The sequence below is a fragment of the Ischnura elegans genome, chromosome 6 (assembly GCF_921293095.1).
Source record: "Ischnura elegans chromosome 6, ioIscEleg1.1, whole genome shotgun sequence".
NCBI lineage: Eukaryota > Metazoa > Arthropoda > Insecta > Odonata > Coenagrionidae > Ischnura > Ischnura elegans.
In genome coordinates, this window is record NC_060251.1 from 63,962,808 (window position 1) to 63,981,932 (window position 19,125).

A 19,125-nucleotide genomic window follows, 5' to 3' on the forward strand; every position below is an offset into this window, starting at 1 on the left:
GTGGACTGGATTTAAAGGCTTACTATTGCTGACTGGATTTACTTGATCAATCAACATTATAATGAGTATTTCTTTACTTACTAGTCTTTTTACGCGAGTGATTTTTGTTTTTTTTATATTCAAAGCTAATAAGACGGGAAATAATATTTTCGCGTCGATGTGATGTGGGTCTTTATCCGCCGGGAAAGTATAAAATGGATGTTATTTTATGGAAAAAATTTATTCAACTTGTTTGGATTTGAACTTTTAGCAGGAATACTGTACTTGCAGGAAAGAGTAACAGGAAGAAACTAGTACAGTAGGAACGAGTTGCACCCAAGAGAAGTGACAGCAAAAGCTTTCGAAGGCGATTACGTACTATTTTAGATTTCAATTTACGATAACTCAACATTTTCTGATTAGTTTGGAATCTATTCTCATGATAATATAATGGATGAGTCATTTAAGTATGCTTGTATTGGTGAATTCGTAATTATTTATTACCTTTATTGTATTCTACCGATTAAGGTAGCTTTTCTTGGAGTATTCGAGAAGCAATCTGGGAGTCTCCCCTGCCATCAAGCTCTTTTTAACGTTTATTATCATTCCGTATGTTTCCATATGGTATGTTTCAAAGGGATAGTAGTCAAATTAAAAAAAAAATATCAACTGGGAAAGACCACACGCACGATATACCATGATGATGATCGTAATATCTGTATAACTACTATGTACATGATTGTTGCATCCCTAAACTGGCAGATTCGACCAATATTCGCTCTTCTAAATGGGATGATTTTAAGTTCCCGACAATCAAATCCGCTGTGGAGTATTTTATCAATTTTGTTTAAAAATAACTCCAAGCTTTAGTCTGCTTGGGCCCTCTACATTAAAGTCCCTATATAGCTAGAAACTAATTCACTGATTGGGTGATTGATACAAATTAGTAGCCCAAACTGTGATATGTGTGGCTAAATGGAATATTGGACGTAAAAGTAAAAAAAAATTCATCGGGAGGAAAAATCTGAAATCTTTAAAAAGTCGATTACTTTTCGAGATATATCGACTTGAATTAACATGGGAGCCTTATGGGACTAAAACTTTTTCACTTTTATAATGTTTTTCTAAATATGGGAGGAACATGAGATTCCTTTGACATAAACTGGATTTTTTGGTTGATTTTTTGGTGTGGTTGTCATTGCGATGATTTGATATTTACTATTTTTTATGAATTTTTGAAAGTGCCCCATGCTTTTCTTATGGCACTACGTTAGGATTTTTTTTGACCAACTTGCAATAATCGCAGGACAAATTCCTTGAAACGCAAGATAATCATTGTCGCCATTTTTTTGTGGAGCATACATTCTTTGATATCTTAGCAACCATTTCAGCTAGATGAATGAAATTTTCAGGGTAATAGCATCATTAAAATGGTCAACTTTTGCAATGGTGATAATTCCGCTCGATCGATTCATGTGCGAGTTATATCGATACCAATCTCCTTGGATACGCTTTAATCGCTAATAACTTTTTTGTTAATCAAGTTTTGAATATGAAAGTCAAATATATAAAAGCTGATAATGTGTTTTATCCGACAAAAGTTAAATCAAGCGGATCGAATGATTAGAGCCGAAGTAATTATCGATCCAAGTGTGCATTCGATAGATCCCTTTTTTAGACTTATTTACATAGTTACGGGCATATAAATTTTAATATATTGGTAAGATAGAAATGCTCTATGCACACATGCAAATAATTTTGATGGGTAACGATTCCTAATGAAAATATATCGATATGAAATTATATCGATAGGCCTCATTTTCTCCTTTGCTATTGACCGTAACTGTTCGTAATTTTCAGGGTAGTACCTGACTGGCAATATAAATGTTTCTTTATAATTGAGGCTCCATGGCAACCATAGTTTTCATTTTATATCGACATTTAATTTCAATGTAAAGTAAATGGCGATACACTCATATCGTTTTTACGTACGATTTCATTCAGGATTTCGAAGTGGTTGCTAAGGCTGGAAGTGATTATTGATGTCTGGTAAACCAACTCTACTGCACGGAAGCGTTACCAATTCATTATTTTGGTTTAAACATTGACTTATTTTTTTACTTTCAATTACGTTTGCATGCATTACACCATTTAAAAATGCTTAACTGTATTTATGTATTTTTTATATTTGATTGTTTTGAATAGTTTTAATTTCCCTTTGATAATGTATCTCCTTTCCAAAATTACATACTACATTATGCATCATTGAAATACGAAAAATTCAATATTCAAGGCGCATCCTTACCCATTCTTTCATCAAATCATTTCAGTGGCATTATTGATTGCCTAATGTGCGCAATAATTACAATCATATTAACCGGTAATATTGACCATTATATACCAGGGTTGCTTTTTCCCGTGGTTATTTAACCACACGAAATTACGGATAGTTTGCTATTAAAATTTTTAATTACGTTTTCTAGCATACGTAGGGCCTATATGTTATGCCTGTTGCATACTTCTTTACCAACGCTGAAATTTGGGGTTACGAAGACTACACCCTCACGTAATTCATCGTTTAAGAATGTTTTACAGTATGTGGGATTCAAGTAGTCGGGAATCGATATCTAATAAAGCTCGCGTAAGGCGTCACGACAAATGAATGCCATCACCAAAAATTGTGTTAATTCGGCGAAGATAATTTGCTGTGAATATGTAATGATTATGAAAAAATCTTGCGCGACCTGTTATGAAAGCCGTGTTACGCTGATTTGCGTTGGTTGCGCCATCTATACAGTGATAATAAAAATATATTTTAGAATATCTATTTCCATGTGTATTGTTAATAACAAAAACTTTCGTGCATGGTTATATATATATTTATACTTTTGAGTGCCTATATTTTGCGTTCATATTGCCATCTCCCACCTCACAAATAAGAGCAGGTTTTAGAATAGCTAATTTTATGGCTGTGTGTGAAAATAATTTACAGGCCAGGCGATAGCTATCTTTCACATTATTCCGCGCTCATATATTTAAGAATAGATGAACAGTTATGATGTGTATGAATTGTCGAATTTTTATAAATAAACTTCAAGGAATATGCGAATGCTGGATTTTTGAGGACAGAGCGTCTGAGCTTCTCTCGGTTGAAAGGTGGTAACATTTAATAGATCCGCGCTTTTTGGATTTCTGTCTTCGAAATTAACTTGATCGGCTGGGTATTGGTGCATTGAATTGGTCTTAGTCCGATAGTAAAAAAAATCTGTTATATTTTTTTAAGTATGTTGGGTTCAAATCTTCATAATCAGAAAGAGAAAAGCTACAATTCTAGGACAAGGGTCAAAATACGAAAAATCGGAGATATTTCACAAGTGCATCCGTCGTTAATTTTATATTTCTCTCCATTACGTAAATATTCTTTTCAAAACGGTCTTAACGCTAAGTCGGTCGTAACGCATCGTGGTTACTAAGACGACGTTAAGTATCGTTGAGAGCGAAAGAGCGTATCCTCCGTCTATTTCATCTATTAAAACGATATTGTAAGTGTTTTCTTTCCGTTTTTAAGCAACTTATGGACCCAATACTCGAATACGCGTGACACAAACATGTTCCCACCCCCCTCTCGAACCCGCTTGATGAAATCAAGCGCCTATCGACTCGTTGTTAGTATAAGACACTGTGGTCTGTCGTGGTTCCCGTCTCACAACCTGCAGCGCAACAATAGGCCCTGATAATTCGTTGCTAAGCTGAAGAGCATCGGTGTATTGCTGCACTATGGGTTGCATACATTTGGGCGTTATACTGGTACTTTCCAGTCGCTAATGTCTCCAAAAGTATTGAGCGTTGGCTGCTGAAACAAAAACTACACCTCATTTGTATTCATTTCCTATCACCTAGAAAAATTTGTATGAGATCTGGTGTTGACACTGTCAGAAATAATTCTCTCCCTCTCCTCCTCTGTTAGTGAATCCGAAGTTTGATTTTCAGCAGTTTGACTCGTCGATTAGATATCGTCATTTAAAAATCTAATAGCGTATAATACGGAACGAAGGCTGAAGAACGACGAATATGCAATCGGGAATAGCTAAAATAGTAGACCTACCAACGAAATAAGCCTCCGTAAGGGGTATTGGTAGGCCCCCTGACCTCAGGAAGTTTCTCACGCGGCCAACGCACAGGAAAACTAGAAAATAAAATTTACTCGTGCGAACGTTTTAGGAATTTACCGGGACAATTCTCAACGACTCCCACCCACTGATAACCATAATACGTTACCAGCCTCGATATAACTATTGAATGGAAAATATGTTATGGAATTTTTTTCCACCGCTTACGCACAAAAGCTATGCGTAAAACATGGTGGCAACTGCACTGGTACAAAAGTGGGGATAATTTATACTTCGATTTAATTGGATACATTTAACACTTTTGGAAAAGGGACGAAAATTTGATAATGATTTTCAATTTTAACGAAGGCAAGCATATAAATTTTCAGACTCATTATCTTACGGGTTGGGAATCTCGATTTTTACCATTTCCTCATTAATAAAGGGTTTCACAAGTCTGCTGCCGGGTATTTCAGAATTTGAAAAAGATTTCTGAGACCTTTTAATTTCGATCAATATCTCTCGCAACCACCCACTAATTTTCTATACACGAAAATAAAAATTGTTTAAAAATTAATTTCTGTTGGTTGGAGAATTTATTTCTAAGTACATTAAACGCTACAGTGAAGCAGGAAGAAAAAAAAATTAACCACTCAATTATGAATAAAGGAAAAGGCATAGATGCGTAGAATAAAAGTGATTAAATATGAATACTTAAACAAGTTACGAGTCTGCACGTGCTCCCATCGATTTATTCCGGATAATTGGACAGTGTACATCCTATTGGATAAAACAAAATAAAACTCCATAAAAATCTCCAATTTTTTTAAAGAATAATTTTTCATAAATAAAATCAACTTTGCCTCTATAATAACTCTCAATATCAAAAATAAATAAAATAACAACTCAAAAAAAGATCTATTTAGATATTCTACGCATAATTTACGGGCAGAACACTGGCTGTGTAACAAAACATCATCAAAATTGCTCATGATAACGTTTACTCTTTAACGATTTTATGATATTCCAACATTTTATGATATAATTCAAATGAATTAAATCATAATTTTAATACACAATGTGTTACTGATGAAAAACGATTTACTTTTTTCAGTTTTTATTCTTAAGTGAATTCAAATACCACTCAGGATCTACGTCATCAAGTTAATTTTGCATGGTGCTATGATTAATGACTGCTACTATTAAAATAAAAAAAAATATATTTCTATGCCGTAATAAACGAATAATCAGAGGACAAATTCAGCTAACATAATATTTCATGGTTATCAATATTAACTCTACGAGAGTCACGCGGGTATCAATGACATACGAGGACAAGGAAAACAAAGTAACCTTAGACAAAAGTTACGACCGTTTACAAAATAAACAAATCAGATGAAAGATTTAAAAAATACTTAAATACTATGAATAGAAACTAAACGAACATATAATCAGAATATTATAAATTCGTTCGAGTGAGGAAAATCGAATTGGGATCATTAAATGTATCCCTAATGAATCAGAAAACAAAATGAAAGCTGGAAGCGAATTAATATGCCCTCAAATTGGTTCTGAGACTGCTGTTATTAATAAAAATGAATCAAAGCTATCGAAATCAAGCGAAACAAAGATTAATTCACCAAGCAGACAATCAAATAAGCGGCAAAACAAAAAAACGATCATTAATATCCACACAAAAATCCCAATTAAAAATGACACTCCTGTTCGACAACACTTCCGAATGTAACGCAAAAACAATGAAAGATATAACTACTCGTAAAATAAACGGACTTCAGTTACATACGCTCCGGAATTACGAAAAACTCGTATGAAGACAAAAAAATCATACTGAATTTAATCTCATTGTGAGATCGCATTTACAATATTCATAACTGACGTTTAAAAATTATTTTACAGCTTTCCCTTTATCTATTTAAATCCCTCATCTTACTATACGATATCTAATACCACAAGTCTGTTTGAGATGAAAAAGTAGGTTCCATAATTTTTAAGTGCATTATAAAAAAATTTAATGAACTTAATATACATGTTGTGTGACACGATCTTCTCTATTCAACATAAATAATTCTCTGTTAAGGCCATTCAAACGCGGACAACTCGGTCGTTTAAAAGCGAGGTGGAGTGTTTCTATCGGTGATATCACCGTATCTTTATTATCAAGTTATGCGGGAGAAATATTTGGCTTAATTTGGAACTAAGTATTTCACTAGATAAGGCATTCCATAATTTGCTACCAGTTACTACGAAGAACCTATTGAAGGTACAAGTCCGGTGGATGGGGAGTTGTAAGTTATCGTTTCGCCCTCTAGTAACCCGTTTTTGAAAGCTCTTCTTAAAAAGAAATCGATAGTATGAGTAAATTAGTTCCCTACTATTGAAAATATGTAGCAGAAATTTCCAAGGTAAAACTTTTTTATCAACTTACTACTTAGAGTATAAACCACCTAAAAAGACAATTTACAGGACAGCGTTAAATAAAATAATGCCAAGGATAACAACGGCTCTTCGGATGCTTGAGGCTCTGATAAAACGTGCAAAATAGGAGGAGAAAAATGGCGAGGAATGCAAAAGAAAGGAGAGGAGTTGGAAAGGGAAGAATACGCGTACACAATGGCACACGAAGAAGAAGAGAAGGATAAGTGAAGGGGAGAGAACAAATGAAGGCCAGAGCCCGCAATCCCCACGTCAACGGTATTCCACGTAATTTATTTAAAGGTAGAAAGGACATTCCCAAAGGACATGGGAGCCAAGGTGGACCGAGAGCCTAAAGGGATAAGGGGGGCAAAAGTGGAGACCCCGAGACCCTTACGTCCCGGCCTATTCCACAGTTCGCATCTAACCGTCTCCCCTGACCCTTTTCCCGTCAAGCCTGTCCCTTTACTTTCCGCTCCGAAGAAATAAAAGGGGGCAGTGCAAATCCCTCGGAAGCCCTGGGGCACATGACCGCGGGAAAGCGATGTGGCCCATGGTAGCATCCCTGTAGTACCCCTATCGAACAGGCATACACTTCCCAATGCTGATGCCCGCTCCACCCACGACCCTATCCCCGAACCTTCCCCGATACCTGAAAGGGGTGTCTACTCGGGCGATGGACCCTTGGAACCCCGCAGCCGATATAATTAAACGCCCAAAGCCGACCCTTTCGCCTGCTTAAAATCGGCGCCGGAGCTGCTGTTGCGGTCAGTAACGTGACATTAAAAAATGCGTGGGATTCCGCGGGTTTTGCCGTCGAGAGACGGTAATTGTTAACCTTCTGAACGTACCGCTGATTATCAAAATCCCCTTGGGCCAAATAACATGCATGGAAAAGATGCAGAGACACGCAAAGGATATGTAACCAACGCTTGATTGAACATGATCTTCCAGGGTGAACCTTCTTTGCCTTAGGGATGGGCAAAAAATACCGGTATTCGGTAGTACCGAGTACTATTTTTTTCCACTCCGGTAGTACCAGCCAGTATTTAAAAGCGGTACTACCGTATCGGTACCAAAAAAATACCGATACTGGTATGGCCGGTACTTCGACAGCGTTTATTTGAAATGAATTGAAGCACTCACCTGATGGCGTTCCCGAGAGAACTTCACACTTATAATACACAAGTAAAACACCAAAGCTTAAAACGTATGCACCGAAATCATTTGCATGACGTTGCCTTCGACGACAACTACGTCGCTATCACCCTTCTTACTATCAGATAATCGGGCCTCCAATATAGTAATTTAATATTTGACTTATTCAGTGTATTCTTTCTACCTGGTATTCTAATTTGCCGAAATACCGGATACTTAGGGTAATGCGTACGTTTATTGTCAACTTATTAATATATTTAATTATTCACGAAAGTACCGGTATACCAGTATTTTTTCGCCGGTACTACCGGGGGAGTAGTATTATTGCTTTTTAATACTCATCGCAAAAATACCGGTACTTTTTTAAGTACCGCCCATGCCTACTTTGCCTAGTGTCGCCAACAGTCGCAACGGGAAGGGTAGCGGCAGTAAGGAGGAAAATAAAACCGCAAAGGAACTAAAAAGACCTAAACGAAATTAACAAGCAAATTTAATTAACAAAATAAGGTTAACTTGCATTACGTCACCAAGGAGGGAGTTGAAGGGAGCAAATATGTTGAAACAGGGGTGGTAGGAATAGAGGATCCCAAGCTTACGTACCGGTGGCGATGAAGCTGACCAGGAGCGGCTTCGATGGGTGGAGCGGCACCACCTACCGAAGAAAATGCCCCAGCTCTTTCTTGGGGCCGGATATATATACCGCTTGACCCATTCATTTTCTTCCCAGAGGGACACCTTCCAAGGAGAAGTTGACCGCTGATGTACCAGAGTCGATAGGACGTATGTTCTCTCTCTAACTTGGCTGAACCCTGAGCCTCACATGCACGGCTCACTCGCGAATATTACATACTGATTCTCAAGTTCGCCCCTAGAGCTATTGCCGCTTCGTTCTCATTAAAATCAGATTTCAAAATCGCCACTCGCGGCGCCACTAGTCATCGATTTCCACTTTTCACGTAAAAAATACGCGGCAGTAATATGTAACTGAGACAATAAATCATATAAACCACACATTCAGCGCATGGGACACGATTGTCAAGTAAAAAAGACCACTTCCGCCACGGTTAATGGCGTTAGTCATACAGCAGATATAACGCTTATCCGCCATGTTCTTGGGCCTCCTATAATGGAGTTCCCTTGGGCTCACTTCTAACATATGGAAGTAGGCAACATTGTGCATAAGCCGTAAAGGAAGAGTCATGCGGATAATATGGACTAGGTCTTTCTGTCCTGCCATAATTCTACCGATTTGATCGATAGATTTTTCTTCCTCATAGGAAAATCTACTAAAATTGGTAGCATATTAATTGCATAAGCTTGGTTTCGCTGATGGTAGGACCTGCCCACCTTGTGACGGTGCAGGATTCCTCGTCCCCTCCCTTCCTTCCCCGTCCTTCCCCTGGAGGCGTCGTCGGGCTCTCATCGCGGCGGCGCCTCCTTTCCTTGTTCCTTCCCGTCCTTCCCCTTCTGGTGGCAGAGGAAAAAAGCTGATCGCTTATAGTCCCTGCTCCAGGAGTGTATCCCGCGAGCCCGCCCTAAGGGTTTCGTTCCCACTGTCCTGCCATAATCACATAATTGGCTGCTACAACGGTAACTGCGATCGCATCTCGGAGTGGTGAGAATTAGCTCTACTCATAATATCACCACCTTCTCCTTTTCAATTGTCAATTCGCCAACAGAATAGGGTAACTACCCTGCAAAAAATGGTGAAAAAATGAGATAAAAATCCAATTATTCTATTACCGCTTCTTCAGAGAGAATTTATACCGCTCATGATCCCGCTTTTAAACCTATTACAGCCTTAAAGCCCAAAGCATGTTCACCTCACACGTTTACTTCGGTGAAGCTTTGATATTGCATCATGAGAAATATTGAACGAGGTAGGACGCTGGATGTTTCTGACAGTGGCGTATCCAGGGTAGGAACAAGGGGGAGGAACTAATTGGGTAACCTCACAGTAGTAGTGGAGGTCCGAACAAAATTACCAATCTATATAGTGGAAATTGGATACCCAAAGGGGGGGGCTACAGCCCCCTTGGCTCCCCCATTGATCCGCCACTGGTTTCTGATATTTTTAGTAAGTACATTACTGTACGCGTATCGCGTGCGATTCAAGATATAGGAAACAGTCACTTTTCCAACACGTTTTGCCAGGGTTTCTAGAATAGCTACGTCTTTCTGTCCTGTAATCGTCATACATCTGGCTGTTACGATAGCAGCTATGATCGCATCTTGGTGCGGTATATATTAGCTCTTCTCACAATGTTACCATCTCCCTCATTTTTGTAGCGTCATTGTATTCTAATATGGTAACATGGGAGAATTACCGAAGATTAATCCTCGAGTAAGTAACCTCCATCACTACTGTATACAATGGGGTGCTCTCATAAAATTGAAAAGGTAATTTTTTCCATGTCTAGATAAGTAAGTTAAAGTTATTAACGTATGCAAAAATATGGCTTCATAATTCTTAATATTCTTGTTGCTTTCTACAGAGCAATTGAGTTCGCAAAAATTACTAAATTCTTAAGCGCTACAAGAACGCCCAGTAACGTCAAAATGCGAGTAAACAGACAACAGACAGTAACGACGGCAAAAAATATATACCATGATACTGATTCATAAGTTAAAGGGTGGGTGAAAAACAGTTGTGAACAGTTTAAGTTTTTATGGTGCGTGTGTTGCGCAATGGCTGACTCCGACTTCGTAAAGACGCATTCTGGGAAAATTCTGAAGGTAGATTAATTCATGGACGCTTATTTCTTCTCCAGTAATGAAGATTTCTCGGCGCGGAGTTGAGAGGCCGCGAAATTGAATTGTAACATAAATTAAATCAATAATCTCGTTTGCTAGTAATCTAAGGCTGGGTTTGTCTCTCATTTAACCAATGTCATTTGCTCATTGCTTTTGATGTGTTCTTGGTGCATTATTGGAATAGGTGAAGCTAACGTTTTGGAGAAATACAACGGATCATATTCAGGCGGATTTACTTAGCATTCTTTAGGCCTGGAAGAGAGACATACGGTGTTTCAGCATTTTGTTAGGTTTAACTGTTATTAAATTTGATCGTTTGCACTGTTGGAGCTAAGGAGACACCAGAATATTAAGTGATAAAAATAATCTCATACTGTGGAAATCACCGTAGATGAGGAGGATGAAAAAGTAATGACCGCTGTTTGTCAAGACTGTGCTGCATCTTCCAGTATGCATACATTCTTAACACCTGTCAATTATTCAGGATAAATATTACGCATGGCTGATGATGAATTTACCATATAATGCCAAGAAAAAATTAATTGTACTGAGAGATAAATAGATTTCCCTAAAACTGGGACAAATAGTCTACTGGCACTACTTAAACGTATCGTTTACTGGGCTCTGACGTCACGCTCAGCCAACATGGCGACGGGTCGTTTGGAGCGCAAGATTACTATAAAATTTTCAAAGTGGAATTTTACGAATAATACGCAGGTTAGGGAAGAACTGCTTTCACTGTAACCTTCAGCACGAAGGATATTTTTTATCGCATAATCATCCATTTTCAGTGGAATTCCTCATTTCTATCATTATCATTAGTCATAATCTACGTAGGTCAACAATCCAAATATTAGTTTAACGCAGCTCTCCATTCCTCTTTCCTATTCGCTAGCCTTTTCATAGCGACATATTTCTTCTCTTTTACATCTTTTTCGACCTGTCCAATGTATTTTCCTGGTAGTTGACTTCTACTACTTCTTTTAAGTGTTATAAGGAGAAATTAACTACCAAGAAGCCTTATAGTGGAATATCGATCGTTTTGATTTTCGGATGAGAAAGTAAAGGAAAGGTGCTATTTCGCTCTCGTCCGACCGCACCTTGAATATGCAGCGAGCATATGGGATCCGGTGCAGAAAGACTTAATCCGCGAACTGAATAAAATTCAAAGGAAGGCTGCGCGTTTCGTCAAATACTGCTACGGGCGTACAGACAGTGTTACCCAGATGTTAGGCGAGTTAGGCTGGGAGCCGTTGGAGACTCGGAGGCTGCGCGCTAGGCTTAGATTGCTTGAACAATTGAGAATGGATATCTTTATGAGCGACACAGAGAACATAATATTAGAGCCACACTATATTTCCAGGTCCGATAGAAGTGATAAATTAAGAGAGATGTTTTGCCGAACGGATAGATATGCGAATTCGTTTTTCCCCCGAACCATAAAGGACTTTAATAAACGCTAGTCCAAACTTCGTTTGAGCACTTAATTTTTTTTTTAGCTGTAAACGGCTGGTGTCCTAACACCCCCTGCCACACGCCTTTTAGGCGGCTTGCGGGGTGTTATGTAGATGTAGATGTACATCACACAGTTAAGAATGACTAGTGAACTCTGTCCTATGTAACTTATTCGGGCGTAGGTAACTTAAGTGAGCTACATGCCACTTCACAGCTCACAGCACATGCATGCCAATTGGCGAGTAAATATTTTATTTATTCAAATTGTAGAAACAATGCTTTTCTGAAAAATACGACCGACGTTAATAAAAACTTTCTTTAAGGCTTCAACCATAGTTCTAAAGGAAACAGCAATTCTATACACCGACGTGAAAAGGTGATCAGGAGTCGTAGATTTTGTTTTCTCCACGGAAATATTTTTCTTTCAGAAAGAACATTTACTCTTGCTATAAATTTATAATCGGTGAATTTAATAGACATTAACCTACTTCATCAAATGATCATTCTTACTAATTGGAGCGGTGCCTCAATCTTCCAGGTCAAGGATTTTCTTGAGCATATTCTAGCATTTTAGTGTCTCCAAAATCAGATCCTTTACTTAAACGCATTTAAACGAAGAGTGAATAACGGCAATGGAATACGATTTCATGAAGAATGTATTCAGAATTTATTCATTATGCCAGCAATGCCTTTTAAGGAAAATTAGGGTCTGTAAAAAATGGTAGGCTAAATATAAATAGAAAAATAAAACTTTGAGGAAAAGTAAGCACAAAAATGCGTTGCTCATGAGATTTAACTTCACATAATTAACATACATTCATCAGAATTTTCTCGGGGGTGCAGGTATCCTATATATACAAATCATTTGAACAAACTACCTGCCAAGAAGATGAATTACAAAATTCAGTAATGAAGTCTAAGATAAAACAAAAACATAAATAGAACTGGATTTGAACTAGTAGTCTAACGAACCGTTATGCGGCGTATGATCGATAAAATGGCAATGAAGCTTGAAGATTTTAAAAATTTTCATCTTCCCGTAAGCCAATATTGACTACCAAGTGATTGATAAACTACTTCCACCGAAAAAAAGCTTCCATTTATCATTCCTTTCCTTCACGTATCCCTCAATCTTCATTCCTATATGCTCAAGTTTCACAAAAGCCTCTGCATCAAGGGCGTCTCCGGAAAAACTTGGCGCTTCCACTTTATCACTCAAAACCTAAAAGCTGATCAACCCTTTAAGGCTGGCGCGACCATGTGGGAACAGTTCAATATTCTAAGGAACATTCATAGTGCCGGCGAAATATTCGTCAGAATTTTCCATTCTTACTAGAAATATCAATAAATCTACAGTGAGAGCATAAATTCTTGCCCTGATTATAAAAAAATATTACAGAACAACCGTTTTACGTAACAATTTAAATTTGATGCTGTTACATACTAGTTTTTTAAGACCACTTACGCTAGTAAACTTCAAAGTGTGCCCGCTTGGTAGCTTGGAGAATGTGGAAGCGGTATTTCCGTTCCCGCCAGGTGTTTAATAACATGCGTTCTGTCACAGTACCCACAGCAGCTTGTATCCTAGCCTCCAGTCCGTCGACGTCAGCAACTGGTGTGGTAAAGACTCGGTCCTTGATAACCATTTAAATTATTATGTCAAACAGTTATTCTGTAATAAACGTTTATAATCAGGGAAATACTTTACGCTCACCCTGTATTACTATATTCGCTGCTATTAGCAATAGAAAACCATATGAACCCTGCACTCCTGAAGTGCACTATGTTAGCCAAAACCAATATTATGGACGGAGCTTTGAAGCATTTACATACAAATATGTACTACAAGGGATGTACCATTACGCTCTAGATACTAAAAATTTTCCCACATAAGACAGAAGTACATCCTTCAATCCCATATTTATCGTGAAAATCATTTATTTTTCTTCCTTTATATATGGGAACGGTAAACACCTCAGATGTCAATTTCTTCTTCCAAATACCATACCCAACACCCACGGCTGGGTAAAATACAGGCAGAGGAGTATTTGAAATACAAAATACCGCTCTAAATGAATTTGAAATGCAAAATACACAATACTTTTCACTTCGGTATTTGAAAAACAACCTACAAAATAGTACTTAGAATACCTCTTAAAATACAAATTACATTTTTTTGGAAACTAAGAGATGTTAAAAAAAAATATAACATGCCTTGGCACGTTATGGATAGTTGCACACCTGAAGAAAACTATTATAACGGAAAAGATGTAATCTCTGAAGCATAATGTTACAGAGGTGTTATCAGAGCCACTTCATAATTATTTTACAGATGTATTTTTTATTTAAGAATGGGAAAATACCAAAAATATGAATTTGAAATACAAATTACAAATGTATTTCAAATGTGTACTTTAAATTACTTGTGTTTGAAATGCTACCCAGCCCTGGAGGTGGGGTTACGTCCTCATCTCTGGTAATACGGACATTTATTAGTAAGTATTAATCGAACTCTAAGTGCATATATTAAAATGTTACATGATATTACGGTAGGGACCTGCATTTTGTGTTCCATAAACGAGGGAAATTACGTGCACTCTCTTTAAGCTAAATACATAACGACAGCATTGGGAAACTAATTACAACTAGCATGAGTGCAGAAAATCTACGACTCTACGCTATCCCGCGAGCCACCTCAATAGAGGCGTAGCAGGACAGCAGCCGTAATTACAAAAATACAGAAGAAATGATAGGTGAGTACTTTGAAAGGTTTGATTGCGTGGGTTCATTCTATTGCGTATTATTTCTCATAGTTTTCTCTATTCAGTTGTTATCGTCTGCTGTACGCTTCCCCGTGTTCCCGAGGAAGGCGCTAGTAGTCTTCCGGCGTCTTCCTTCGCGGAGACTCATCACAAAACCAGTACAGTTGACGAATAAGTGGCCCGAGAGGCAGTCTCGCTATTCTCCCTACCCGGCGTAGCTATAGTGTTCCGCCGGACTCTGCATGCTGCTCGTCGGTTTTCAACGCGTTCTCACCGCTGCTCCGATTCTCCTGACCTGTATTTTCAGGCTTCTTTTATATGTTGTTTTTTTCATGTTAATTGTTCATTATTTGTTTAACTTGCTAAACCGAATTAAATTTGGGAATTGTCTTTTTTTCCCTTTATACAGTCCGCTTGATTATATCTTTTACCCCACACATTCATTTAAGCATTTATTAAATTACTTCATCATTACAGAGAAAAATCAAATCCCCAAACTTATCCTTTCGGAAAGTGTGTCTTATATAATATATAACCGTTTCTGTCGGACCTCGAAATAAACAACGGTTGTAGAAATGAGTGCACAAGGATTGGGTTTGCCTTCATAGGCATGGGGCCAAAATAATTGAGTGTGTTTGGGCATATTGTAAAATACTTGTATTTGAAATACGGCGCAGCCCTGCCGACCAACAATGGAACTATGGAGGGAAGACTACCAATTGGAGGGTTAAGGGCGAGGACCAGAACTAAATAATATAGACTTGGGGAGTGGCGGAGCTAACTCAATGTTCAGGCCACCATTACAGTCAAAGGAATGGCCTGATACATGCTCCTTGAAGGTTATACCCTCTATCTTCAGAATTCCAACAATCCATTACCACAGACCGTAATGGTCAATAAGGAAGCCTTTAGCACGCGGAGTGCCTCCAAATACCCCAGCGCTCCGGGAAGCAAGCCACACTTATCACCCCATTACCATACACAATGGCTACGCAGGGTCGTATGTTTGAATGAAATCTAATTGGAACTCGCTTTCCCCCCGCCAAAACTCACATTTAGAGTTGCTGAGAACCGAATAGGTGCTTGGCTTTTTCAAAAACATCGGGTCTGGAATGTTCTCCGCGCTATGTGCCCTACTATTCTCTGTGGAGAACATCATTTCCTGCGAGAAAATGCCCAATTCACACATCAGAGAGGGTAATAAAGAGAATTATTGTGATTCAAGATCTGGTGAAGGTTTGAATATAAAAGGCACTGCATCAAGATGGGATAGAAAATTTCACACACTCAGACCTTTTAACCCGAAGATTAGTTTCGATAGGTGAGAGTAGAGCTCACCCCAGAGATAACCATAGCTGGATTAGTTTCATGCGTAAAGTGTACGGAGCTAGTAGGTATCCATGATAAAAACTACAAATGGTAATATACACACTTTAGCATAAAACTCCACTACCGACCATGATTTTGGCTTTCTTTGTCATTTTCAATGATGAAAAATTGAAAACATTTCCACCAAGTGAAGCCTGTAATGATTTTATACGTGCGGAGCTATGTCTTCTTCCTGTGCATCCTCGCAAAGGGAAGATTAATACAGGGGAACCCCGAAGTTTGACCCCACATAAAAATAAGAAACCCTTCGAGCCACGCGCTCTACCCACTAAGTGCAACACTTCCCAAGAAAACTAATTACATAGATAAGTTAGCTTGAAACGATGAAAAATAAATGAGCCATTAAATCATTTTCCAAATTCGAACTCCCGCACTGGACTCCGATATCTTTTCCTTTCGTGTTTTCGTTGATTTTTTTATTTGTATTTTTGCAATTTTGTCTCGCTCATGTTTTGTTGTTGTTTATTTACTTATATCCATTATTATCATATTACTGATTCACTGTGAATTGTCATAAGTTCTGTTTGTGAACAACTTATCAGATAAATAAATTACTTTGCTTATTTATGCTCAAAATAGGCGATATTATGATCCCTGACGAGGTCTCCGGAATAGGATATGAAACGCTGGCCGTCCTCACAATAGGGTAGTTTCCTTCATTAAAGAAAACGAAAGGTATTGATTGCGATTCGTTACCCACCATTAGTGCATTCATAATACACAAATTATTTGGTTTTTGAAATTCCAGTTTAGAGGAATGGCAAGGGTCAAATTTTATCCTCATTTGAAAAAGGCCAGTTTGGCGTCCATGCGATTCCACTCCACGTGACGTCACAGGGACCTAGTTTCTACACGAAAGGATAGGAGTTATACATCGTCTGAGGTTACCAATGCATGCATGATAGGAATGGAACGACGCGTAAGTAGGAATGATGGATGCATGCATGCATGCATGCATCCATCATTCCTACTTACGCGTCGCGTTTTCGCGCGCTTGAAATTTTTCACTTTTCATTTAATCGCGAAAAATGGATATCGTCATGTAAAAATCTAAAAGCGTGAAATACGTACTCCAGGAGTAATAATCTTTCGATTTAGGCAATAAAAAATAATAGGAAACCACCCTATTGACGCGGGGAAACCCAAAAATAATTTTATTTTACACGCGGATACCATCTTTGACATTTTTCATGATCTGAACTTCTCATATGCAAATTTCTCTTTATTTGTTGTATATAAAAATGTAGGCGAAATACCACATAAAATAACCTCAATTTTCAACATGATACCGTAAGCAATCACGAATGTAGACAAAGCACGGCCGATCGAGTCCTCATAACGAACCCCTCTGACGCTGATACGATAATTTTCATGGGTATTTTTTTCCATCGGATTCTAACTTCCTCCTACCTACCCATCCCACATCACTCGAATATTTTCACGAGCCAAACAAACGCATTTCCGCAGCGCGTCTCATCATAAAAAAAAGGCCGTAATCACTTCTTTCTCTTCGTCAGACGCTTCGCCCCACGATGTTCTCAAGACAACGAACGGACGGAAACGTGAATCTCATGAATGATATTTTTTAGGATACTACTTTGCGGTCGATATAACCTCAAGTTTTCAACGTGATAGCGTTAGCAAATACGAATATTGACAAAACCGGCCGATCGAGCGTAATTTGAGCTTCCTCATAATCAATCTTCCTTGTCCCATATACGATAATTTTCACGTTTTTTTTTCAATTATATTCTACCTCCCCAATTATAATTCTAGAAAACCCAAAAATAATTCTGTACTACACATGATTAATACTGGTGAAATTTTTCATACTCTAATTTTCTCAGATTTAAATTTCTTTATATTCCTATTATTTCCTCATAATCAATCTTCTCTGCTCCATATACGATTATTTTCACGTTTTTTCAATTATATTCAACCTTCCCAATTATAATTCTTGAAAACCCAAAAATAATTCTGCATTACACATATGAACACCACCGGTGAAATTTTTCATTCTCTAATTTTATCAGATTTAAATTCCTTTATATTACTATCCCTTCCTCATAATCAATCTTCTCTGTCACCTATACGATTATTTTCACGGTTTTTCCAATTATATTCGACCCTCCCAATTATGACTCTGGAAAACCCAAAAATAATACTCGTAGTCTTCCGTGGCGTTCAAAATTCGTTTTTCGGGTTTTCGCCGCGTTTTGCTGTCAGAGGTGACGACAGTTTCGGCAGGATTCCACCGATAATATTTGACGGAGCTAAAATCATCGCAAAGGGGAAGAGGTGTTACCCACGGCTGATAAGGGAGGCAATAGAGATCGTTAAAACGCCCGAGAATTTCAATAGAAAATACGGATTCGACATAACCAACGCCTGGAAGAGAGTTCTCAGAAATCCGGCCAATCACGGCGCGGCAGCAAGGGTAACCGGCCAATTACACCGCGGCTGCGAGGAAGGAGAAATATATTTACGCGGCGAAAACACGGAAATCATCCCTTCGACCTCAAGACGCCAGGTGGAATCCTGGCGAAACCGTCGTCATCCCTGACAACAAAACGCAGCGAAAACCCTGGAAATGGAGAGATGTCCACAAAAATAATTCCGTATTACACAGGAACAGCACCGGTGACATTTTTCATACTCTAATTTTCTCAGATTTAAATTTCTTTATATTTGTAAAAATTAAAATCTAGACGAAATACCAGTTACAACATGATAGCGTAAGCGAATGCGAATACTGACATAACAGGATCCACCGAGCCTGATTTGACCATCCTCATTACGAATCTTCCCTACGATACCATAACTCTCACCGGATATTTTCTTTCATTCGATTCGAACGTGTCAAACGGCCTTCATAAAAAGAAATGCCGTAATCTCTTCTTTTTCTTCGTCAGACGCTTCGCCCTACGATGTTCTCAAGACAAGGAACGACCGGAGACGTGAATCGCGGCCGCGGATCAAAACTCACGTCTCCCTGGAGAAGGAGAGTAAGGCCTTTTAATTTCCGGCTAACCATTTCGTTGAGGCTGAAGGAAGTCAAAAAGATGCCGGAAAAACGCCTCTGGGCC